At 41.1% G+C, this 8,575-nt stretch overlaps 1 long non-coding RNA gene across 7 annotated transcripts; it reads left to right on the top strand.

Moving 5' to 3' along the window:
• The first annotated feature begins 411 nt into the window (after nucleotides 1–411).
• LOC135279509 (uncharacterized) lies at nucleotides 412–7,597 on the top strand. 7 transcript variants are annotated; one of them, XR_010346746.1, is made up of 6 exons: nucleotides 413–670; nucleotides 1,283–1,430; nucleotides 4,610–4,677; nucleotides 5,140–5,199; nucleotides 5,621–5,754; nucleotides 6,906–7,597. It is a non-coding gene; the product is annotated as an uncharacterized LOC135279509 (long non-coding RNA). The 7 variants fall into 7 exon arrangements; XR_010346740.1 differs by lacking the exon at nucleotides 6,906–7,597 and adding an exon at nucleotides 6,452–6,583; XR_010346734.1 differs by lacking the exon at nucleotides 6,906–7,597 and having other exon boundaries at nucleotides 412–670; nucleotides 4,559–4,677; nucleotides 5,621–5,929.
• Nucleotides 7,598–8,575: the final 978 nt, after the last annotated feature.

Here is an 8,575-nt window from a genome sequence, read left to right as displayed (position 1 = left end):
AATGTCCTCACAGGGCACACCTAAGCTCGAGGCTCAGAGATAACATTTGGGCACCCACGTTGTTGTACCAGGTGCCTATTGCTCTATCAGCCCTCGTTGCTAAAGTGCCACCATTGCGGTAACGGGGCCCATGGCCCTGCGGGACGGGGCCGAGCCGTGCGCGGCGCCCGCCCGTTCCATCCGGCAGGTGCCATTTTGTGGCACCACAGGCCCGGTGGGCTCCCTCGGCCCCCGCGGGTTTCCCCCGCCGCCGCCCCCCAGCCCAGGGCTCTGCGAGCGGGGACACGGCGGGGACCCGCACTCCGGCCCCGCCACGGCGGCTCCCGGGCCCCGCAGGCCGGGCCAACCCCGCCCGCACTACATTTCCCGGCAGCGCGGGGCGGGGACCGGCCGGGCCCGGCTGGGGCTGCTGGGAGGGCCGGTGCCTTGCCTGCTGGCTTTCCGGAGCGTCCGGAAGGGAAGGGTTGTTTGGGGTTTTTTTATTGTAGGTGCAAGGCGAAAGGGGAAAGCTGCGCAGCCTAAAAAAAGCATCACGGCTTCCTCAGTTCCCAGTGGGACCGGTAACGGCAGCGGCAGTCCCTGGGGGCGGCGGGGAGGGGCTCCAGCCCCTTCCCAGGTGGTTCTGCGGGGGAAGCGGTTCCTCCCTCTGGAGGGCTGTGGCACTTCAGAGGTCGGGTTTGGAAACAGTTTGTTTAATTTATGGTTTCTGTAATCACTTCGCAGGCATCCTGCCGACTAACAGCTGTTGGGGCATCGTGGTGGCTCCGGGCTGGGACTGCTTGTGGGTGTTCGTTCCAAATGCAAAGTCAGGCCCTGTGAGGTTGTGGCTGTACACCACTGTACACCCTGCTAGGAAAGACTGGGAATGTGAGTTTGCCATCTGGGCCATCTCTTTGGCCGTACCTTCCTGACCAATGTTTTGTTTCCTAGTGTTATGCCACATGTAAAAAAAGGCAGTCTATGAAGTTGCATAAACATGCAAAATAAACCTCTATCCACCAGTATTTAGGAGTGCACACAAAGAAATGCAGACAACGTGAAAATAAGAAGAGAATCATTAAAGCTCAGATTTGGTTTTGGTTGCTTCTAAGTGAAAACTGGTGCCCAAGCTGGCCTGTGCATTTTCTTTGCTCAGAAAGTTGCGAGATCACTGTTCTTCTTCAAGAACTATGGGTGACCTGTCAATTAAAAAAAAAAAAAAAAGTATTTTTTGAACATGATGGAAAGCTTTTTCCCACCTTCCTCACTGACATTCCCTTCCTAATATAATTTTCAATCTCAGTTTTCAGATGTCTAGAAATTTTCCAATGGAGCCACATGTCCACATATGGCAAATTTAAGCCAAGTGAGAAGAGTTTTAGTTACTGTTGTCATATGTTGGGCATGATCCAGATAAAACAATCCATGGATGACAGCTTAAAATGCAACAGGTAGGCAGGTGTATATTGTTTACCAATTCAGTGGTACCTTCAATAATTTATAGTTCTTCTAATTGCACAATATAAATATTATGTGCCTATTCTCTAATACCTACCAGGGCAGGTCCCAAGACTTCAATTATAGTGTGTGACATACTAACATGGACAAACCAAAAACATGCACCTTACATACAAAAGGTCTTTTTCCTAAGGGAAAATTCACAGACATTAACTGGAGATCAAAAGGCATAAAAACAACATTTCTGTAATTATTCAGAAGCTGCTGTAATGCACAAGCATGTCAATTATATTTTCTCCATTTATCCATCGGGAGCATTAAATGCAAAAATTGTTTTCTGTGGTTTAGGAAGTCCCTGACTGAATGTGTCCATATGCACTGAAGGAGCACTTGTTTGCTTTCCCTGTTCTTACACTGTTTGCCTAAGTATGTGCTGCTGGCTGCATGAGGAGTAAGATGCAAGGTTAAATAGATGTTTTGACTAACACAGTACGGCTCTTCTGCAGTGAACAATGTCGCTGCCAGTGCTGTATCGAGTCAGATCAGCTGTGTAATTTAGCTTTCTGAAATGAAACATTTCTTTCTTCAAACTGCTGCTCTGAGCAATAAGACTGTTCTCTACAATCACTTTGCAAAGTGTCCAGTACTTATTACATACATACGTAAAAGACTGTTGAATCTCTGAAATGGGACTTCTAGTAGGCAATCATTAAAAACACTGGGTTTTTGTACACTTTTTCCTGTGTATATATTCATTTTATAATCAACCTGCATAAAATAATTACAATTTTTGCCATGAAAATATGTCTGCTTTCCAGGACTAAGGGTGTAGAGGGAAAGGGCAGTTTCTTTTCTTTCTTTTACACCTTGAGGATGCCAGTCACTTGTTATCACCTGCTTGTTTATTGTGAGAAACTGAACAAGCATTCAGTTCATCCACACCATTTGAGATGTTATATTCCTTTATCACACTTCTCCCCTCTCAATTCTTCCAAGCTGTTGAAATGTCTCTTAGGCAAAAGCTATTGCACACTGCGAGAGCCTGTTCACTCTTTGGCATACCTTCCAAGTTGTTCTAGATCTTTTCTGAGATGGGAAGAGAAAGCAGGGGAATTAGTTCTCACTTAGCATGGAAGATGTGGCTGCATGATGGATTCATCGTGGTGTGATTATTGCTTTATATTTCCTTATCCTTTCTTCCCTGAAAAACTATTATGTCACTTTGCATGTTATTCTGATATACTTCCCAATGCTTTCCAAACTCCCTTCTTTAGAGACCATTGATTTGGGTTTAAAAAGCAAGCAGTTTTCAGCCTGACATATTTTGAAACAAAATCCAGTCAAAAACGAGGTGGTCTTGTGGTCTTGTTTTCTCCAAGTGTAATTTTCAGGGAACAGGAAGGAGGCTGAGGAAGATAACGTTGGTGGAACTCTCCTTCAACCACAGGAAATTAAATGGGCAACAGTAAAGCATTTTAAAATGGCTTTCTTTAGCTTTCAGCTATGGAATTAGCATGTTACAGATTTCAAGTCCAGTACAGAAAACTATTTCAGAAATTAAGTGAGCAATAGGGAGAAATACAGACCTTTCAGAAAATATAAGTGGCTTACTTTATATTCAGATATATGAGAAGTGACACTGTGAGTGATCAGATAATAACCTGCATTCAAATGGAACAAAAATGGGGGGGAAAATTCTGTCTCCGTAATATTGAGATGATTTCATAGGATTTCTGTGGGTGAGGTTCCACACTTAGCAAATGATGTCTTGGGGGAAAAAAAAATCACAAAATCAAAATATCCCATAGCTATTCAAAGTCAGCCGTGGAAAAAAGTTTTAATTTCTCCATTTCTAGTATAAAATACAGTGACAAATGAAGGACTACAAATGCAGTGATAAGTTTTTTTCATTAGGTTAGCTGAGGCTAAAGATCTCCTGGACGGGTTTCCTTTCTTTACAAACTTCCTTGAGACTTTTTCATCCTACCACTTTGTGCTGCTGTGGCATCACATGCATTGGCCTTTTGCCACCAACCAACATGATGCTCAGTTTAATCCATCAATAGCCAGCTACTACAGGCATTACAATCAGAGCTGAAATGGGACGACAATGAATTTTAAAATAAGAATCGTACATATAATACAAAGATGCAACAGTTTATTGTAGGGAAAATGCATAAAAAATGCATTGGATACATTTCAAACAAGTGTAGGCAAATGAATATAACAAAATCCTCAAAGTGTAAATATAGTAATATAATGCAACAAAATGTAGTATAACTTAAAAAAAGGTTGCAAAATGTGACTAAAAGAGCTGGACAGGATTTTTCCATCTGCTTTAGGATTTCAAACATCTTTTTCCTTATACTCTCTAACTGTCTAACCAACAGATTACTGCATAGGTTAATAGACTCATTAGTACTCGGGACCTCAAAGTACTGATTACAAATCATGTCCCTCGTTTAGATCAGAATTTTACATGATGAAAACAGCAGTTTGCACAGCATGTTGTATCATGTGTACCAGGCAGCACAAGTGTGTAGCACTGAGGCACATCTAGAACCACTGTGTGGAAATCAGGCCTGTAGTCTTAGCTTCTTTCGGGGAGTTGTTCAACTTAAATGTTAAGTGGACTATTAAGTGGATGATAGAAATCCAGATTTGGAGATGAGGGAGAGTGACATTTAAGTTTGAATCAAACCCGGCAAAGCAGAGGTGATTTAGTCTTTGGTCCCTCAGAAATCAGCTGGATCATTTCCAAAGGTAGCAGGTTCGAAGTAACTTTTTTGAAGTAACCAGGGGAACACAGTGCAAGCCAGTGCCCTCCTGCAAATGTAAATACTTCATGCTCAATGTTCATGAATTTGTATGTTCTCTGAGAAAATAATTTCACCAACATGTTTATGTGCAGATTTCCTCTGTAGCTGAAGACCCTAATAACTCTGAAATTGTAGAGAAAAGGGCAAGTTAAAATCCAAAAGCAAAACAGTGCTGTGATTTTGCATGTAGCAGAGACACGAGGGTTAATGTCATTGCAGCTAGCAGCTAAGTATGATATCATGGACATAAAAGTTAGCATAAAAATATAATCAATTTTTCCTTTCATAGCATTCTTTTCCAGTTTACAGGCCAACAATGCAGAAGAATATATCACCCTTTATTTTCTTCACAGACATTAGCAGCATTATCTCAGCTTTTGAGAAATACACTGCAAGCCAAAATCAACCATCACAAGACATGGCACAAGTATATTCTGGCACTCACAGTTTTTCTGAGGGACAGAGGGTACTTTCTGTCTTATTGAGAGGCACTTACATGAGAATAGGTAAAAATCCTGATACTTAATAATCACATCAGCTGATACCCTAGAAAGTGCAGAGCTGGAAACCCCCCTGTCCTTTAGACCTACAAAAAACAAAGTAACATAGGAGCAAAGGAGCAATTTTTTTTTTTTCATGGTAGCTTAGAGTGATACAGGTATGGAATGAAGCTGAACACTCAGAATTAGTGGGCACATTTTACAGATTGCATTAGAATACACTACAAACTCTGCACCTCACTCTCCCCAGACTGTTTAACATCAAAAACAAGACAAAAAGCAACAGAATTTGAAAAGAAGGGAAAGCAGAGAAATGAAGATTAGGTCTGGCGCAGAACCCTTATTCATTTCCTTCTCCCCCTATCATTTATCTTCACTTCTAGCCCCTACCTGCATGTAAAGCTGCCCTGACTTTCCATCAGGGCACAGATCTGCAAGCTCAGGTGAGATATTCATGACTGCCACACTTGGAGTCCTTCCTCCAGCACATGGAGGTTTAAATTAGTTCTTTGGTTATACCTTGCTGTTTCCATTCTGTGTTCTCCAATCCCTACTTATCCCTGTACTAGAACACACTCTCCAACCTACTGCTTTCTTATATATTCAATTAATAAATTAAAACTTTGCTAACTTTTATTTCTGTTAACTGGATATCAGCCTTGCTGCTTCATTTCCCAGACATCAAACCTCTTTTGGTGGTTTTGTTTCCCTGCTGTGTTTCTAATTTTTTCACATCAGAAACCTTGCATTACTGTTTATTAGGAAGCATTTTTTCCAAGTCCCAAATGTAGGAAACTGCCTCACTCTCTTTACTATTCAGCAAGAATTACTAATTACCTTTTTTTTTTCAACTTCTCCCTTTAGATCCATCCTGACAGCCTGTACATCATAAATGATGTTTTAGCCCAGACTCCTCCAGTAACTATTCACAAATTATTTTTTTCATGAAGAAAGGAGAAAAATCTTTTGTGGAACACTTCTTTCTGCAGTACAGGCAGGTACTGTAGTAAGTAAGGATGCTAATAAGAATATACCATGGGCACATAGAGGACCATGCAAAAGGTCTGAGCAAACAGCTACATAGCAGGAATCTCTTTGCAGCTGATTTGGCAGCCAACAGATGACCTGTGTTCATTGTGAATAAAGTTTCAGCTTATACATTGGCAAACAAAATCCTAGTGCAGAATCAGAAAACACACACTGCTAAACAAAACTGATTTATAAGAGCTCTTGGACACATAATATTTAATATTTGAGCATATGCTTTAACATTTCTGCATCACACTAGAATGAACATTTTTCTTTTCATTCATCTCACTGTTCTGAATGAAGTGGGTTAATTCTGGAGATGGGAGAACAGCCAATGCTGACTGATTTAGCAGGCATTTGTGTATGGGTAAAGAACATAATTTCACACACACCCTTGTGTATAATACTACCTGTTGCCTAGTTAGAGGCAAGAGCACCACACCACACTTTCTTATGTCATGGGAACCCAAATTAAGTAGTCATGTTTTGCAAGCTTCACTCCTCTTGCCACACAATCCTCTGCACTATGTGAGCATACAACAAATTTCATCACAGAGCTGGCCCATATCAACACATTTTCTTGTTCTGATGAGGTTCATTGCCAAAAATGCTTAGGGAATTAAAACAAATCTATCAGGTCCTGACATTGGAATCACATCTTAACAGGCACTGAACTACGGGACCTGAGCATCCAGTGGCTAAGTCATGGTGATACTTAGTGCTGGCATATTCCTCTTCCAATAAGAACTTGTCCCTCTCCTAATGTTTGAGAAACGCCAAAGCTGCTGGTTGTATTTGCTGTGTAGTTTGTAAATACTTTGGACAGATGTTAATGCAGCACGTCTCAGCCCCTCACCCTCATGAAACAAGACTTGGCATTTCTCCCAGATGAAATGAATAGGGCACCAGTGGGTAATAGTTTGTCACTTTTACAATTCCTCTATTTTTAAATCTGCTAATACATGGAACTAGAATTCCATAACCCTCCATTAGATAGTAAAAAACACTCAAAGGAAATGCATATAGTAAATGAAAATTCAGTATGTCACTTAGTCTTCTGTGTTCAAGATCCTTCCTCTTGACTGGAATCTCCTTTGCCCCAGCTGTTTGTCTTTTGCAGGAATAAAAAAGGAAAAGTCAATTTTGATGAACTCTGGCTAAGTGGTGTTTGCCCTGTTTCCTTCAGAGACAACATGGGACACATATGACTTCTATGAGCAAGGCACTAGGGTTTTTATGAAGGCCCACTCCTCTCCTAGAAGTTGCAAGGTGTAACTAAGGATAGGTTTGTGTAGGCTGCAATTGCAGTGACATACCTACAATTGCTAAAGCAGCTGATACTGCTAATGAAAACTTAACCATACAATTACAGAATACACTGAGTTGGAAGGGACCCACCCAGGATCATTAAGTCCAACTCTTGGGCCTGCACAGAACACCTCAAGAGTCACACCATGTGCCTGAGAGCATTGTCTGCACATGACTGCACCAAGCTTCTTGAGCTTGGTGCTGTGACCACTTCCCTGGGGAGCCTGTTCCAGTGTTCAGCTGCCATCTGGGTGAAAAATCTTTTCCTGAGATCCAACCTAAAACTCTTCTGACTCAGATTCATGCTGTTCCCTTGAATCCTGATGAGAGTGAAGAGACCAGTACCTGCCCCTCTACTTCTCCTCGTGAAGATGTTGAAAAGCACAATGAGATAATTTTAGAATTCTACAGTAAGCATTCAAAGAAAGCAGAAAGATCAGACTGTTTACAAGCATATTACACTATTCCACTTCAACAGCTGAGGTACATGGGGGATAACTGATGCTTTAATATCAAAATATTTATTGCATTTTGTGTGTTCTGATAGAAAAAAAAATAATATGAGAGCTTTTAAGAGAATATGGCTCCAACAGCATGACAGGATATTCTTGTCTTTTTACTCTAAAGTGAGGATGAATATTCTAATCGCCATGCAATTGCATTTATCCAGCTTAGACCAACCTTAACTCTCTATTTGCTTTATCCATGCTTCTTGTGACACATCTATAAGCAACATTAAGTGGTGGTGAAGTCAGGTGAATGTAATAAAAGATGTGCCATAAATTCACATGAAGTGCAAACAGCACTCTAGTGTGCTGCTGTGGGTACACTGTTCCTGCAGAGATGCCAATAGCTACCCAACAACAGATGCCAAGTGCTTTCCTGAAGTTAAGGTTGGCCGAAATACAATACAGCCCTCAGTAAAAAATGCTACTAGACTAGCAGTACACTTACACAGCATAAGTACTATAGACAAGCAGAAGTGACAGCACTTACAAAGTGCCTCAGACATGTTCTTAGGACTTGAATGACCTTGGGTTCCTTTGAAGACATCCAGTGGGATGTTACACAAAAACACCAGTCCCAATTCTGCACTCCTGGAATTTCAGCACTCAAAAATCAGTCCAAAAGTAACATGTGGCAAGAGGGAGACATCCTCATCTGATACAAATTAGCATGGTACCATTTCTAGACTAGAATCAAGAGTAATGATTCCATTTGTGTATTCTCAGACACAAGACTCTAAAATATGCTAATCTGACAGTCTTAAAAATAGTTTCTCTACAAACTAGTTTTAGTCTTTCATAAGATAGCTTCACTTTATTAGTCTATCTGGTGAATTTTGTTTCAGCAAGTTTTATTCAACAAGTTTTTTACATGCCCAAAATCTTCATACATGGTGGGGAAAGGGGACGTGTCTCCCACCTTCTAGCCTCCAACTCCAATCATAAGGTCACTCTCAATGTTAAATACTATTAACTT

This window comes from Passer domesticus, chromosome 1 (genome assembly GCF_036417665.1).
Source record: "Passer domesticus isolate bPasDom1 chromosome 1, bPasDom1.hap1, whole genome shotgun sequence".
NCBI classification, from domain to species: Eukaryota; Metazoa; Chordata; class Aves; order Passeriformes; family Passeridae; genus Passer; species Passer domesticus.
This window is presented reverse-complemented; position numbering and strand designations above follow the sequence as displayed.